The sequence below is a fragment of the Etheostoma spectabile genome, unplaced genomic scaffold (genome assembly GCF_008692095.1).
Source record: "Etheostoma spectabile isolate EspeVRDwgs_2016 unplaced genomic scaffold, UIUC_Espe_1.0 scaffold403, whole genome shotgun sequence".
In the NCBI taxonomy this organism is placed as follows: domain Eukaryota; kingdom Metazoa; phylum Chordata; class Actinopteri; order Perciformes; family Percidae; genus Etheostoma; species Etheostoma spectabile.
Window position 1 is genome coordinate 106,107 of NW_022605603.1, and position 19,570 is coordinate 125,676.

Genomic DNA, 19,570 nt, shown 5'->3' on the forward strand with positions numbered 1-19,570 from the left:
TATCATTGACACATAACATATCAATACATTACACTATACATACATTCACACTTCATAGATACTATAGTACATATACATACTATAACAATACATTTACACATACATATACACATACTATACACTACATAATACATTTACAGACAGCAAACCTATACACATACATAGACACATACATCTCACTACATATATACATTTCACAGACATATACACATACTATTTACATATTACATACTCATACATCTCCACATACATATGTACTATACACATACATAACACATCACATATACCCATACATATACACCTATACATACATATACACGTACATTATACATCCATATTTACAAATATAGTGGACCTGTTACACTACATATACACTATCAATATACACATACATATACACATCTACATACATATCCACGTACATATACATTACATATTACATATGTACTATCATACAATTACACATACATACATACATTACACATACATACTACACATACATACTAACACATACATATTACTACTAACATTTACCATACATATACAATCCATACATATTCATACATACACAATACAATATCATACATATTACATATAAATATCATATACATACACTACATAACTACATACATACTATCACATACATATATACATAACACATACACACTAACACAATACCATACACGATATTACTACATTACCTAATTTCAACATATAACGAACATATCCGATACAATACCTACAATAGCACATACCTCAACACATACATATTTCTACATATACCTACGCATATATACATACATATTAACATACGACATATACCTACATATACACATACATATACACATACAATATACACATACATATTACATACTACATATTACATATACATTTACACATACCTATACACATACATATACACATACATATACACATACATTTTATACACATACATATGTACCACATCATTTACATATAGACACATACATATAACACATACTATACACATACATATTACATCCACATATCCTACATATACATACACATACATTACACATACATATCCATATCACTACATATATACTACATATACAAACACTACCTTACACATACTATACACATCTAACCATCATATTACATATACAATAACATATCTACACATCATTAACCATACATATACACATACATATATACACATATCATATACACACTACAAACATACACATACACATTATACATATATCATTTACACATACATATACACATACCTATAATACCACATACATATACTACTAACCATACATATACACATACATATACATCATATCACATACGACATTTACACATACATATACACATACACATACATATATACACATACATAATACATCATACATATACACATACACACTATATACACATATACAACATACATAATACACATATACATAGATATTACACATACATATCACATACATATACACATACATATATACATACACTACATATACCACATACCAATATACACATACCATATACAATATTACACTACATATTACACTACATATACCCATAACAATATCAACACACACATATACATGACACATACATATACACATACATATATACACATACATATATACCATAACATATTAAACACATACATATTACAATACACAGTACATTATACATATACAGATATACAACATACATATACACATACATTACACATACTATTGACAATCACATACATATATACATAAACACATACATCTATATACATATACACATACCATATACACATACAACTATACCTACATATCACCTACATATTTACACTATACACATACATATATACATACTACATATACACATACATATACACATACATATACCACAACATATACACACATACATTATACCATACACAATACACATATCAACATATACATATACTTTACACATACATAACCACATACATATATACACATACATATATACATACATATACAAATACTATACACATACACATATATACAATATACATTTACCCATACATAACACATACTTATAAACCATACATAAACACATACATATACACATACAAATTTACATACACATAATATATACAATACATTTAAACACTACATATACACATACATATCACATACATATAACATCCATACATCTACACATACTATACACATACAATATACATATACATTTACCAACAAGACCACATACATATACACATACATCATATACATCTACATTTACACATACCTATACAATATACACATACATATATACATCATATATACACCATACATATATACACAATACAATATCACACATACACATACATACATTAGACATTTACATATCACATACATCTACACTATAACACTACAATCTACATATACATTACACATACATATACACACATATACACACACATATTACATCCATACATATATAATACATATACTACAATACAATACATATACACATATCCATACATACAAACTACATTACACATACATATATACCCCATACTATAACCCATAATACACCTACAATACATAAAATACATAACATACAATCACATATCATATACACATATAACATACAATATACATTATATCCCAGACAGTATACATATACTACACATATCCATTTACACATACAATACACTTCACATACACATATACATATACACATACATATACACATACATATACATACCATATACCATACATATACATTTACACATACATTACAATACACCTAATAATACACAGTACATATTACACATACAATATTACACAACATATACACATCACATATACATAGCATTTACACATACATATACACCATACATACACATACACATATACATATACATTTACACAATATACATCATACTATATACAGCATACATATATACAACATATACCATACATATACACATAACATATCCATATACATATCATACACAGTACATATACACATACATATAAACACATACATAAACACAACATAACACATACAAATTTTACATATAACATACATAATACATATCTATACACATACATATAACATACATATACAACATACAAACATATACCTATTACACCATATACATATCAACATAAAATCACTTACAATACACATAACTTAGCACATACATCTACATACCTATTGACACATACACATACCATTATACACATTTACATACAGATACATATAACAATATATTCCTACTGTATCTAGTATATATATATATACAACACACCATATATTTGTAATATATATACTAATCCTAAACCTGAATCCTAATGTAACGTTTGTTCCACTACCCTTTTCCTGAGCTAAGTTATTAAAGTTATTATAATTATATGATAATAATAATAATTATTATTATTAAAGGCTTAAAAAATACCTTGAGAGAATGTGTAGGGAACGTTCCCTGAAGGTTGTCTGAAGGTTTTTTTTTATAATAATAATAATATCTAAAGCATGAGACTTTTTTTTAATTCTAAAACTTTGCAAAGAATATTAGGAGATTGATGAGAAAATATTCTTTCTCATATGTAGTATTGTGTCGGACAAAACCAGATAGATGTTTCAGTAAAAAGTTCAAAGTAACAGGTAATACTATCCAAGACAAATCTACAAATATCTTGCCACAGTTTATGGAGAGTATATTTCTCAGAACAGAGGGGACAGAGGTTCAGTCTATTGAACACATTAGGACGCTATCTTCAGACAATACATTCTTGAATTTGGCAAAAAGGCGAAGCAATGGCACCTACCAAATGTTTCTCCAGAGGCCTAAAAAGCATCGATCTTTAGTTTTGCACGTTCAGAAACCGAATCAGAATCAGAAAAGACTATAGTATTCACCCAACAGGGAAATTGAATGAAAGAAAAAAAAATATAAGGATATAACGAGTGTGGATAGTAGCGTGTTGATAATAGTAAAGGAATATTATGATACAGTATTTACACATTTACATAATTAAGGTATTTTGTTTTCAATGGTGAAAAGTAACATATTAATAATATTAATATTACTAATTGTAGCAGTGAGTATTCACACATTTTCAGGCCATGTTATGCAAAAACAGACAATATTGTCCAGTTTAACTTCTCAAGTGTGTGGTGTGTGTGTGTGTGTGTGTGTGTCGTGCTTGCAGTGCGGCGTGTGCGGGTGTTTGCGTGCGTTGGTGTGTGTGTGTGCGTGTGTGTGTGAGGTGCGTGTGGTGTGTGGTGTGTGTGTGCTGCGGTAGGCGTGTGTGTGTGGCGTGTGTGTGCGTGCGTTGGTGCGTGCGTCGTGACGTGCGTGGTCGTGGTTGTGCGTGGTGTGTTGTGGTGTAGGCGTGATGTCGTGTTGTTCGTGTGCTGTGATCGTGTGTGAGTGTGTGTTGTGTGTGTGCGTGCGTATGCGTGTGCTGTTGGGGGTGGCAGTGCGTGTTGCGTTTGTGTGTGTGGATGTGTGTTGTCGTCGTGTGTGTGTGTGTGTGTGGTGCGTATGCGTGTGCGTACAGGAGGCAGTGCGTGTGTGCGTGGGGTGCGTTTTCGTGTGTGGTGAGCGGTGTGTGCTGCGTGTGTGTGTGTGTGTGTGTGTGCGTGCGTATGCGTGTGTGTGTGTGTTGGCGTGTGTCGTGCGTGTGGTGGGTGTCGTCGTGTGGTGTTGTGTGCGTGCGTGTGTGTGTGTGTGTTGTTTGGGTGAATGTCAGACATCAGGAGGTAGATTTATAAAGTTGATGGCCACAGGCAGGAATGACTGTCCTGTGGAATGCTCTGGAGCATTTGGAGAATGAGGTCCTCTCACGCTCTACCACTCTTCACACGGCTGCAGCCTCTGTCCAGCAGCCGTGCTTTGCATATGAAATTTGCATATGAAAAAGTGATCATACTGCAGGTCAGTGTTGTGTTTTCCGATTTTTTTTAACAGCAGTGAAGCAGTTACTGAAGTCATCAAAATTCTGACACGTACTCCGAGCCGCTTGGAGTTTTTGGGGATATCAAAGGAATTAGGAGAAAACTAAAGTAGGAAAGAACACCAATGGACTGATGGAGGGATTTAAATGCTAAGCAGGCGGAGAAAGATCCGGATCTGTCCGCCTTGCTCTCTCTGAAATGGAAATGAGAGACAGAGAGCAGGGTTACACCCGGATTAGGAGATGAAATGTGGAAGAATGGAGCTTTTTCTCTCAGGTCCAATGAATTTTATATTCACATTCACATCAAAACAGAGCAAAGTGCAGGGCTGTAATGCAGGTACATCATGAAATAGGAGAAAATGCGCACACTCTAACAATTTCACCCATCTCAGCTGCTGACGTTAGTATATATCAAACAAAACAAATGAATTTTCATGGCTACGGGTTCATGTTTTTAAAAAATGGGATTGGATTTACCAAAATAAAAATATCAGTCAGTGATTGATCATCATTCCAGATGTTGATAATGAACGAGAGCCCAAAATCAGACACGAAATTGCCATTTTAATGAACTGATCCTGCACACTGCTGTGACATCCTGTGACCTGAGGTATTACTTGTCATATGCAGGTTACACCTGGGCACAGATGGTAGGGGGCAAAAAAAAAGGAAATAACATATTTTAGACGAGGATGGTTTTTAAGTAGGCATAAGTATGCACCCCCCTGTTAAAAACAGGCATAATATGCACCCCCCTAGGTAAAATACAGGAGGCTAAGTATACACCCCCCTATGTTTAAAATACGGGGGCATAAATATACCCCCCCTATGTTAAATACAGGGACATAAGTATACACCCCCTATGTTAAATACAGGGGGCATAAGTAATACACCCCCCTATGTTAAAATACAGGGGGCTAGTATACACCCCCTATTTAAATACGGGGCATAAGTCTACACCCCCCTATGTTACAATACAGGGGCATAAGTATACACCCCCTATGTTAAAATACAGTGCATAAGTATGCACCCCCTATGTAAAATACAGGGCTAAGTATACACCCCCCTATGTTAAAAATACAGGGCATAAGTATACACCCCCGCCTATGTTAAAATACAGGCATAAGTAACACCCCCTATGTTAATACAGGGGCAAAGTTTACACCCCTATGTTAAAATACAGGGGCAGTACACCCCCTATTAATACGGGGCATAAGTATACACCCCCTATTGTAAAATACAGGGGGCCATAGTATACACCCCCTATGTTAAATACAGGGGCATAAGTATACACCCCCCTATGTTAAATACAGGGGGCATAAGTATACATCACCCCTATGTTAAAAAACGGGGGCATAGTTACACCCCCTATGTTAAAATCCTCCAGAACCTAAACTACACCACAGCTGTCCTGCACAGATGTTGTAGAAGACTTTGCCAGTGAACCTGATCCAGTTTTGCAGAATCTTCCAATCTCAACGTTGTGGGGTCTCTCACCACCACTGTTACCTAACCTCCAGCAGGGGGGGCCTAAGTCTCATGTCAGGGTGGACATGGACTCGTCCCCCAGAAACAGTCCCCTGTAACACAACACAACGGCATGACTTTTGCACAGGCGTGTTGTAGGCTACACTCCCAAAACATGTGACGGAGCGTGAACATCTACCGAAAGCTCATTGGTTCAAATCCCCAGATGAAGGCGGGATAAATCACAGGGATCACAGGTCAGGTGCTGGGTCAGAAAAAGCCATCTGATATCATTGGAGACCTACAATTTCCAAGTAGCCTGAGACTAGCTGTACACTCCAGATAGGGGTTGAAATCATAGCCGTTTTTGGAGTCATTTCAGTGACTTTCACGTCTCATTTCCTGTCTAATTCCATATTTTTATGCAAATCTAATCACAGCTCTCGTGACGTCTCACTGCGCCCCCAGTCCACCGATGGCACAGTGTCCAACTGGGCTTGTATGGCATTTATGATGCAGTCCAGTTAACCAAAAGCACCTGAAGACGGACGAGCACGGCACAATTGACAAGTATTAAGTAATAAAGTCAAGGTAAAGGTTTGATTAAAATCATAGAGCATGTTTCTGTGCACATGCAGCCGGATTTTTTTCCAGCTGTGCGAATTCGACCAAATGTCTGATAGTAAAGACAAAAGATTTCGCTATCGTAAGAGGATCTGTGGATCGGATCCAATCAAAGGAGATGTGACAGAGACACAAAAGAGGTGGTGCTGAAGGAAGTGGTTGTCGGTTCTATTCCCATCCTGTCTGAACCTCCGCTGACCTTTGAAGCAGCTGTTTTTTCATCTGCTTTAATCTTACTGAGAACAAAGACGGTACCAACCCTCGCAGCAGGTGGCACACACCCCACACGCACACACACACCACACACACACACACACCCACACACACACACACACACACACAACACACAACACCACACACACCACACACACACACAACCTTGGCCAGACACACATATATACCCACCTTGAAAGCAGAGATAATGTGTGCACAGAAATAACACCATCTGATATCCCACACACACACACACAGACCCACACAACACACACACACACACACAACACACACACACACACACACACACACCACACACAACCTTGCCAGACACACATATACCCACACTGAAAGCAAGAATTTGTTCACAGAAATAACACACATCTGATATCCCACACACACACACACACACACACACACACAACACCACACCACACACACCGCACACACACACACACCACCACAGACGCCCACAACCACACACAGAGACACAACCTTGGTCAGACACACATATGTACACACACTTGAAAGCGAGATAATTTTGTACTAAATAACACACATGCTGATATCCCACACACACACAACACACAGACGCACACACACCCACACCCACACACACACACACACCACACACACAACACACACACACACAACTTGGTCAGACACACAATGTACACACACTTGAAACCGGAGATAATGTGTGCACAGAAATACACACATCTGATATCCCTCCACACACCACACACACACACACACACACACACACACACACAGACGCACACACACACACACACACACACACACCCACACAAACGGTTAGAGACAGACAATTCTGTTCAACTTTAGTTATCAGGATCTAGACGGCACAATTTAATTTATATTCATATTTATATGATCGTTAGTTTATACATTTTTCTTTTAAAAAAAGCAGAAATTATGAATTATTTACTTACAATAGTTACAATTTGAGAAATGTCTGTTGATGGACTGTCAAAGTTAAATTAATTAGAATGGACCCACAAGTGCATGACATGAAAACATTTTCATTTTTTTTTTACTTATTTATTATTTTATTAGCAGGCTAACCGCTCGAGGGCTGAACACACGGATACGGGACACATGGGAGAACGGAGACACTACAAAATTAAACAGGAAATGGAAAAAAAAAACAGAAAACACAAACAGAAACCTGTTTTGAAACTGTTTCCATTTATTTTTAAATGCTATGAAATTAAATATAACACCCACACTGCTATAAAAGCAGTGACCTCATCATCAGACCTTGGAAGAGTATTTTATGGAACCATCAATGATATTTTTGGGGCCATTTGGTTAAAAAAAAAAAACCATATTTCTGATATAGAAGCTTTAAAAATGAGTCCGGATTGACCCAAGGACAACAGGAAAAATATCAATAAATCACAGCCAGAACGTGTTTTTTAATCAGCTTAGGAAAACTGGAAAGTGTTTGTTGTGTTCTCCTTCCTTTCCCCCGAGGGTGCGTCCCCAGAGTCCTCCTTGTATTTTGAGACTGTTGGACACCTGGGACGCAACAAGACGTCTACACTGTCTCGCCATTCCCGGAGCTGAAGACCTAAATTCAAATACGTACCAAGAATTCAAAACCCTAACTTGTGCAACGCGGAAAACGAAAGACAGTTGGGGGTGCCCGGTCCGGGGGGGCCTGCACAGTCTCCAAGCTGGAGGGGAGGAGGAGGGAGAAGGAGGGAGGGAGGGAAACAAAGGGGGGACGATTGAGGAGGGAGAGTGGTGTCTCACTGGAGGCTAGTGAGGACTAATGACTATCATCCTGTCTCTGCTGCGCTCACTCTCCTTCTAGTCCAACACTTTTGGACATTTCTCAAGGACACGGCTGAAACCACGGGCGGGAGGGTGTGTGTGTGTGTGTGTGTGTGTGTGTGTGTGTGGGGGGGTAAAAACTGTGGAGAAACCAGAAGAGGACACCCCCCTCGTTGGACTGCTCGGGCTGCGGATGTGGATCAGCATAGCAGGAACGTCTTTCTGATGCCATGGGGTGTTTGGACACTCCAGGATGGGGTCTGCTGAATAAACAGGCCACAACCTCAATATGCATGGTGAGTTTTATCGTGTGTGTGTGTGGGTGTGTGTGGCGTTGGGTGTGTGTGTGTGTGTGTGTGGGGTGTGTGTTGTGTGTGTGGTCGTGTGTTGATTACGTTCCGAGTGTGACGTGCGAGTGATGAAGCTGGAAGGTTTGTTTCTTGTTAAAGAGGAGAAGGTTTGTGTGATACTGGACTGTAACTGAGCTAAGGCACACTGTTGGGTGTGTGTGTGGTGTGGTGTGTGTGTGTGGTGTGTGTGTGTGTGTGGTGTGGGTGTTGTTTTTGAGAGACCCTGTTCATATAATTGACCTCATACTGGAACAATTGACTGTAAGTTCCTTCTGGCATGTTAAAAACACACAACTTAAGAGGACTGCTGTCTCGATGCAGCATGGGGGATTTGAAGACAGGGCCAAAAAGTCCCAAAGCATACTTGTTTTGCCCCCTTTTTGGGTCTGAACTGGTCCTCCTCCAGCAGGACGGCTTCGTTAAATGAATTGGACGCCGAGCACGTCAACTGTCACACTTTAACAACGTTAGATGGTTTTTTTACATCATTGCTGCTTGCCCACAGAGACATAAATATGAACATTGCGTCACGTTGTGCGACATCAGACCTCACGGTCTTGGGAGGTCATGGGACTCGTGGGCTGAATCCTAAACCGGGTTCCAGGATTCTGGGGATGGAACTCCAAAGCAAACCAGCCAGGAAATCCTCACCTTTGACCCCCCCCCTTGAGCGTGTATATTAAGTGGCCGGGTCAGCTATAAGGGGAGAATATGGAAGAGATCTGTAATGACTGTCGGTTTCTTGAGCATGTGTGTTATGTATTCTCGTGTCCTATACCCCCCCCCCCCCTTACACAACGTTGTTCACACAACCACCAGGGTTTTTCACTTCTTCCCCACGCTCTGACCCACTGAGCTCAGGATTCTTGACATTTTTGCTCAAAAGAGCTCATCCAGAGCCACAGCCAGGCGACATACTAGCGGCGTTCATTTAATAAACAACCGTATAATACACAAGGCGTTGTGTATTGTTTTGACTACAGTGTGCGGAATTACTTCGGGTTGCCTATTCATGTCTATTTCTCCCAGCATCACAGGTTCCCCATTGTGGTTTATGGGTGTGTAACTGGGTTGTACAACGATCTGGTACCAGTTCACGTGGACTAGTTTATAAGTTACGGGTTTGACTAGTTTTTCCAGGGTGAAGGGTGTGAAAACACAGGTTACGGGATGCCTTGAACGCAGCATCGTTTGTGCTGGATTAGCTTGTCCGATGGTATTTTACAGCGCATGCTTTTTGATGCAGCGAATACTTTTTACTACAGTGTTGTCAAATTGCTCACGAAGATCATGTACATGTACACGCACCAACACGCATGCACGCGTCGCTCATTTTCAACGTTTTGTGGCGTGCGTGAAGTTAAGTTGCGTGGATTGTTGATACATCAGATCAGTGGTTCCCAAACTTTTTCAGCTCAAGACCCAAAAAGAGAAATTCGGTGTCTCCCCGGGACCCAAATTTACGGAACAAAACCATGAATTAATGGATGTGAAGTATATTATTCCATTATAGAAGTAACCAAAAACCAAAAAGGTCTCTTTGTCCTTTCGGGTCTCACCCTTTCTTCAACATGTTTTTCACCCCACCCCCCCCCCCCCCCATCATCCCTCAATACCGCCACCACATGGTTCAACCAATCGCTGACTTGAATTTAATGAATGGTCGTGTCTGGTTCGAGATACACAACACTGGATCTCACGTCGTAGTTCGGTTTTTGAAAGGCCCCTAGTTCTGAGGTCACTTCTGAGGTCATTTCTGAGGTCTCTGCTTTTGAGGTCATGTCTGAGCGGTCAGCTGAGTACTGACTTTAGTCTGCTCTCTGCAGTTGGCGACCCAATAAACGGGTCTGCGACCCATTTGGGGTCCCGACCCTAAGTTGGGAAACATGCATGTAGAAGAGGATTGTTCCGAATTACAAAAAGGGGTGCTTTTAACCAGATTTGGGTTCTGGGTTCGGTGGATTGCTCGGGGGTCTTCCCCTGAGGTTTTTTTGTCCTTAAACCCACATGTGGTCCTCGGGTCAAATTGGACCCATTTTCTCTATTCAATTTCTTTTTTTTCACGATGTATATGTATGTATATGTGTATATGTATGTGTATATGTATGTGTATATGTATGTGTAAATGTATATGTAAATATGTATGTGTATATGTATGTATATGTGTATATGTATGTGTATATGTATGTGTATATGTGTATCTAAATGTATATGTATATATGTACATATACAGTATAGTATGTGTATACATGTATATATGTATATGTATGTATACATATAATGAAGAAATGAACTAGTGTTTAACTAGACTATATGCTAAACCCACAGAATAAAGGATCCGTGCAGAATAACATATATCAAGTTTTTTTTCTTCTATTTTAAACAAAAACAAATAAAAGGATACAGGAGGCACGTGCTCATGACGTAAAATCTGCGCGACTCCAAACAGCACGCGCCCCCGTGATGCCCACTCGCCAGGCGGACTCTGGCTGAGCTCTTGTAGTTTTTGTCTGTTTAGTGTGAAGTTTATTGTTATTAATAATAATATATAATAATAGACATGGACGAGACCGAGGCGAACCACGACACTTTCGCAGTAGAAGTTATTCTTCCGCAGGGCGGGAAAACAGCGCCGTGTTGTCCGCATGGTGAGTGCCTAAAAACCGCATTACACAGCCAAAAAACACCAAACTAAGTCCTATATGTCAAAGAAGCTGTGTTATATATATGTATCATATACATACACACACACACACACAGCACTATGACATTATATTAACGAGTCTTTTAAAACATTTGGCGCATGGATATAAGAAAAAATAGTTCGCGTCGCAGTAAAATATCACCTGAAATGGCTTTAACTCTCCAAGCATCAGGTGTAAAGTGTGTATTCTGACAGAAATAGACCCTATGAATATGTATATATGTATTGTTACCCAATATGTAGCTAAATACACCCCATATATTTCACTTAAAATGTCTTCTTAGTGTGCGTGCAGAAGCAGAAATTTTAGGCATCCAGTAGCAAGACAACCATAACACACATACCCATATACACACATATTTCACACATACATAAGAACAAATCACTCACAGAAATGCAACGACCATGATAAAGTAAGATACTATGGTAGATAGGGGTGGAGAGAGAAAAAAAAAAAAAAAAAATCGATACAGCGTAGTATCGCGATATTTTCAGTGGCAACAATGTATCGATACACAGCTGCCAAGTATGCGTCTATTGTTACGTATTATACATTGATAAGTTTCCTTTTGGGGGCGTCATTGAAATTGGGAGAAAAAAAGGTTATAAATTAATAAAATGTGATATATTGCAATGTGTTTTCAAATTGCATTAATATTGCGTCATGGCATACCAACTTTATTTGTTAAGCACTTTACAACAACAACCAAAGTGCTGTACACAGAAAATGAACAAACATATTTATAATTAATAACCATACAATTCAAAAACACACACACAAAGTAGCAAATAAGAACAAGTGAAAGAAGTCGACATCTTACTGTGTGTCCAAAGAGAAAAGAAGGGTTTTAAGAAGGGTTTTAAAAGCAGATAAAGAAGAGGTTTTACATGCAAAGGCAGATCCTTCCGTAGTCTAGGGGCCCCGGGTCCCCTCTGAGCTCACGCTCAGTTTCAGGCCCGGGTCAGGAGCAGCTGATCACCTGACCTGAGAGCGCGCACGGGTTCATAAGGGTGTAGAACAGTGATCATCAACTGGCGGCACGCGGGCCGAATGCGGCCCGCCTAGCGGTTCGATCCGGCCCGCGACTGGATTCCAAAATTGTGAGGATCAAAGAGAAAATACGTCGTCCTATTCTACACTATTAAAGCAACTAAGAGCAGCAGCAACTGAGTCTCTTCTCAGTCATCGCCACCATTCATGACTCTATTTAGGCTACACCCCAAAATCAAACCACTCTCTCTCGATCAGTTAAAGTTCGAGTAGTAACGCCGCTTGCGTGGGAGTAGGCAGATTTCAGTGCGGCGATTTTCCTCTGGCGCGCCTCTGACTGCTCAGGATGTGAAATCTTAAAATTTGAATGCTTAGTGTGGTGGTGACGGCGCAGATTGTATTCTTTTGCAACAGCAACCGTTTCGTTGCAAATTAGGCCTACCGGTGAGGCATTCCGCATGGTTGGCATGTTAAATGCGTACTTTTCAGTCCGGTCGTCATTGAAGGACCTGTTTTCAATGTCAACTTTGCGTTTCGTAGCCTTTGAGAGTGCCATTTTACCTCCGTTAAGAGACCCTTTCCTGTCACTTCCTCGGTGTTTGTTTTTCAAGTGCTCTGCAAGTAAAATTGACTTAATTGAGTTGAGGCAAAATATCTCTCACCCCTGGTGGTTGTCTGTGGCATAGGTGATAGGAACCTGACTCATAAAGGCCTTCAGTTTTGTAGTGAAATGGAAAAAGTATTAACAAAAAACATCAATCATAATGTTATACCAACATTTGTTTTTTTTATTTAATTTTTATTTAAGGGTCCGGCCCCCAAGGAGACTGTCTGGTAAAATTCTGGCCCTCTGACAAATATAGTTGATGACCCCTGCTCTAGAGGATGTGTTCCCTTTCTCTTTTTAAAAAACCCATAACAAAGTTCAGTTTTTATATCTAAATGGTCAGTAGAGATAACCGAGCCTCATCTTTTCATGCCGATTCAAAAATATACAGTATATTGTATATAACAAGAAGTCTGAATACCAAATCTAGAGTTAAAAAAAAAACCCAACTCAAGCACGAGGTGAGCGTTATCTGAGACCCAGCCTCATTATCTGCCTCGAAATGAAACTCGATGTCAATACCAGAGGTATAAAAAAGTCGTGACATTGTCGTCTTTGACGTTGTATTTGTTAATTATTTTTGAACTGTGTTTTTTTTTAAAGCAAGATATCGGACGTTCCTATCCCGACGCACTTAGTGCATCACGAGTGAACATCTCGGCCTGTCTGCCAGCTGGCCCTGGCCTCCTCCTGTTTATGCTCCATCACGAGCCATAAGCGCACACGTTGCAATCCGACCCGGCGTATTACAACCCTGTGTGAAAGCAGAAAATGGGGACGGTATCTTATTACAGGAGTCTGTCAAATGGCGTACAGTGGGCCTGCTCCACGTGAGGGGAAATCTGATTGTTGGATAGCGCTATGAACAATCGGGGCCAACAAGTGGCCAGCCGAAGGCCCACCTGTGCAACAATCCTGCTGTCTAATCAGCGTCTGGATATGCCACGCCTGTGAGGTGGACGGATAATCTCAGCAATGGAGAAGTGCTCACTAACACAGATTTGAGAACAATTTTTGAGAGAAATAAGCCTTTTGTGTACATGGAAAAGTCTTGTTCAGCTCATGAAAAACGGGGGCAAAAACTAAAGTCTTATAGCGTGTGTGATTTTGTTCATATTGTAAGGTTTAAGCCGATTAATATTTCGGGGGTACCGGCAGTATTGACAACAGAACTAACAAACTTGTTGTTTTATTCTTCATTTTTAACTCTCTTTACGTCAACTTTGCTAAGCCTCTTTCCTCTTTTTCTCACAGTGGCGTTGCGTACAGCTCGCTCTCCTTGCTCGACCACACCGGCCCTGACGTCACTCACTTAAGGCCCCCCCCCCCCCCCCCCCCCCCCCCCCCAAATTCTCATTCAACTCCCACTACCGGTTAACTATGCCATCACAGCCCTACCGCTAAGGTCCCATGATGGCGCTGACGTACATAATTAGCCATGTGGATTAACTGCTGAAAGAGGGACGTGGTGCTGGTTCACCTCAGCCAGCGGCTGCGTTTACAAGAATTGGCCAAATGTTGCGACGTGGCTAAGAAAAACCGTTTTAACACAGGCAAGCTTTTGTTTTAGCTCGCCACAATGGGCTGTGCAAGACATAACTGCAGCTGAACTGCGGCAGAGCAGATTAAAATATGTCTCTTTACATGTCTACAGGTCTATGCTTGTTGAAGAGGGGCAGCCCCGACACAGAGCAGGGGAGAGGCTGCTGCGACGGGACAGACACTACGGTTTTAGCCCCAAGGCTCGTTATCGGGTTAGATACCATCCCGAAGTTAAATGACTTTCCCCTATACCAGTATCTTACTGTAATTTACTTACATTCACAATTGGCAAATCAGGGATTCTTCCAGCCACACGTCTGTGCTATTATATTTATTAAAAAAACAATGAAAAACAATTCAGCCTTCAAATAGTATTTTTTTTTTTTTTTTTTTTTTTTTTTTTTTACGGATTGCTTTTTGATAGCTTTAGTCTTAGGCCCGCATGTATGGCGGGGAAATGTCAAAGGTCAGACTTAAATAGATGCTGTACACATACAAAAGCTTGTTGCTGATTTCCTAAGGATGCTAAATGCTGTAATTCTAGTGGATGGGTGCTAGCTGGCTGGGGGGACTGTGGATGTGTCCCCGGGCCGGGGCTGTAATGATAGTGGATGGGTGCTAGCTGGCTGGGGACTGACTGTGGATGTGTCCCCGGGGCTGTAATGATAGTGGATGGGTGCTAGCTGGCTGGGGGCTGACTGTGGATGTGTTCCCGGGGCTGTAATGATAGTGGATGGGTGCTAGCTGGCTGGGGGCTGACTGTGGATGTGTTCCCGGGGCTGTAATGATAGTGGATGGGTGCTAGCTGGCTGGGGGCTGACTGTGGATGTGTCCCCGGGGCTGTAATGATAGTGGATGGGTGCTAGCTGGCTGGGGGCTGAGTGTGGATGTGTCCCCACACCGGGGCTGTAATGATAGTGGATGGCTGCTAGCTGGCTGGGGGCTGAGTGTGGATGTGTCCCCGGGCCGGGGCTGTAATGATAGTGGATGGGTGCTAGCTGACTGTGGATGTGTCCCCGCACCGGGGCTGTAATGATAGTGGATGGGTGCTAGCTGGCTGGGGGCTGACTGTGGATGTGTCCCCGACGTGTCCCATACTAAAAATAACTGGGCGTGTTAAACTATGTTGTTTAATATGTTACCCACCAAGGATTAGCTAGCTAACATTATAGACCAAGCACATTAGCATTAGCCGCTGAACCAGCACCTTTACTGTAGACACCAAAGCACTTTTCCTCTTCAGTCCCCCTACAGGTTGGAGGAGGAATTGTATGTTACTGTTACCGTTATTCTTAGGTCTTAGAGTTAATGAACCACTGAAATGATTTTGGAAACTTTATTTTAAGGTACAAAAGAATCCTTAGTGTTGGATGGATCAACATTAAAATGATTCAATATCAATAATTAAGGTCTTTGTTGTATGATGCATATAATCACTGACAAAACAAGGCCTTGTGGCAGAAAAATAACTCTCCTCCCACCCCCAGGCCCACTGTATGCCTGTGTACTCGCCCTAGCTATGACGCATAGACAGCCTTATATAGTCTATTTTGGTTTCACTATTATTACTATCCCTAACAACGGTAGGCTATGACTGTACGTTGACACAAAATCATTCAATTAAAATAGTCACCTTGTAACTTCACTGTGACATATTATTAATTTGTAGGTGTCTTAATGTCGATGCCATGCTGTTTGCATCTTGTTGTAGATTAAAAACCAGTTGGGGGTGCCCTCTGTACAGGTAATGTGAACACGTTGAGTGAAAAAGCTCCAGTCAAAGATCCCCCCCCCCCCCCCCCACACTTTAATCCCTGTAGCTGTCGCCAGAGTTCAGCGTGTGGCTTGGACTTCTGGCGTGGTCTCTGAGCCGATGCAGCGGCTCCGGCTGGAATATCCTCTGTGGCTTTAAGTGGGCCAGAGAGACCGGGCTGCAGACGGCCACGGTTACTCGTGTGTGTGTGTGTGTGTTGTGTGTGTGGTGTGTGTGGTGTGGTTTGTGGGTTGTGTGTGTGTTGTGTGTGTGTGTGTGTGTGTGTGTGTTGTGTTGTGTGTGTGTGTGTGTGTGGTGTGTGTGTGTGTGTGTGTGTGTGTGGTGTGTGTTGTGTGTTGTGTGTGTGTGTGTGTTTGTGTTTTTTGGGAAACAACGTAAACAAAGTGGCGTGCCATGAATGCAACGCGCCATGACGCAGGTCCCCTTCAAGACCAGGCTGATGTTGGAAGTCCCCCTAGTGGACAGAACGTGGACCAACAACCACGCGTTGACGATGCATAAGCCTGAGTAGTGTCGTACAAATTAATAACCGGCTGCAACATAACAAATGAACTTTGAATGGTATTATAGAGGAAGACTGACAGCTCTAATACACATAATAATAATTATAATAATAATATTTTGAACCTGCAAGAACTGGATGTGGACCCAGATAGTCGGCTGCTTTGGAAATAGCTGCTGTCCTCGATTTCCTGGTCCTGAAGGCGGTGTTCTGGAGCTCATCTGGGCTTTGGAAGTGGGCCAGCTCCAGTGCTAATCCCACCTCAGACTTCTTTTCTGATTTATGATTGAGAAACATCAAGGCAACCCCAACCAGAACGTTTTCCTTGTGATGTATGTTACTTGCAATTTAAATATTTTGGCCAATGTTTTTTCTTTTTGAATCTACCTGCGATGGTGACTACTACAATAAGCAATTACATATTCAACAGTCTTTTGAGACACTCTGTCTCCATTATTCCTGCATTCTCAAAGCCTCTTCAGTTGAATAGCAAATCAGCTGCGTTGGCGATAACCCCAGTGACTCCTCTTTTGTACTCCTTTGTTTCCCCGTTAATAATTTCTTCTCTTATCAACCTTTCCCTGAGAGACGCCGCTCTGACCTCCATGCTCTTAGGGGTCGGAGCTAGGGCTGCAGCTATCCGAGAGAGAGAGAGAGAGAGAGAGAGAGAGAGAGAGAGAGAGAGACACACACAGACAGTCAGTCAGTCAGTCAGTCAGTCAGTCAGTCAGTCCGTCCCAGAGTTTGGTCGCCACCACGTATCTTCTTGTCTTTGACTCTGGTGGTTGTTGTGTTTGGTGTAGTTTCATGGTCTTTTTCTTGCCTTCATGAAATGGATGATTAAGTTAGACTCGACGTCTTCTGTTGAGATGCCGAAGCGCTGACGTCATGCTACCATCGTGCTAAGCTAGTTTGATCTTGCAGTAGAGAGACTCTACAGGGTTTTCCTAATTAATCACGGCTGAACTGATTCCAATCTATGGAGACTTTCTGTTGTCTCTTCTCTTAGCCCCTTACGCTCTCTTCTTCGTTGTGTCATCTGCGGCGGGAGATGTGTCGCTAGCAGCGTCGGCCCGGTGTGCGACGGTAATAATCCTCCGTGCGGCAACACCATGAAGCGATACAACGTTGGTAACGTTGATTAAACAAAGCCTCAAGGCGAATCGAGTTTTTTTTTTTTTTTTTTAGAATTATCGGAGTTACTTGAGGAATGGTTTCAGCCCTAGTTGTGTCAAATGTGGTAACGTAGAAAAACGTTTTTTTTTAAATAGGGTAATCAGTGCAAAGACGTTTGATTAGATTAGCATCGGGACATGTTGTCGTCCTTGTTGATTAAGTGCTTTAGAGGAGAAATGGGAACCCCCTCCACTAACGTGAGGGGACCCCAGCTGGAGAATTAGTTCATTCTGAGCTAAAAATCTAAAAAAATAAAAGCTCAATCACAGTTATTATTTGATATCAACAATGGCCAGGATGGAGTCAGAGACTCTTCTATTAACTTAGGGAACAAGTTACGTTGGCAAAAGAAGAAACCTGTAATGGAAATGTGATGAATATCACGTAGTTGAGAGACATTTTCACTCTTGACAGACCGACGCGAGTATTTAAACGTTCTCTTTGAGCGTCATAAATAAGCTGGAAAATGCCTTGAAAAGTATAGAAAGTTGAAACAAAAGAGATCGCACAAATGTCCTTTTTAATAACCTGAACATTTTTGAATGGTTTCTGTATGGACCATCGTCCCTATGAGCTTTGACTTGCTGTTTTTCTTTGTCACCACTTTGTCTTTGTTTCATTGACTAGTCACTCAGTTTCTCTTTCTGACTTGATCCTTTGAATACGTTCAACGTGGAAACCAAACTACCACTCCATCACATGTGGGACTTCCTCTTTTAAAAGAGCATATTGCCACTAAGCTATACATGTTGGAAAAGCTAACACCTACTGTACTGTAGTACCAGTTATACCCGGCATTTCTCAAACTCCTCTCCTGACTACAGTACACGCTAGGTACTTTGGACCGTTCGCAGAGACACAGTGGGGGGGG

General features: G+C 40.9%; 1 protein-coding gene across 1 annotated transcript in view; it reads left to right on the forward strand.

Annotated features, from left to right (window-relative positions):
• The window catches only part of LOC116686615 (calcium/calmodulin-dependent protein kinase type II subunit delta), a gene marked incomplete in the record, with an annotated part of 176,474 nt that overhangs the window by 47,596 nt on the left and 109,308 nt on the right, over positions 1-19,570 (forward strand).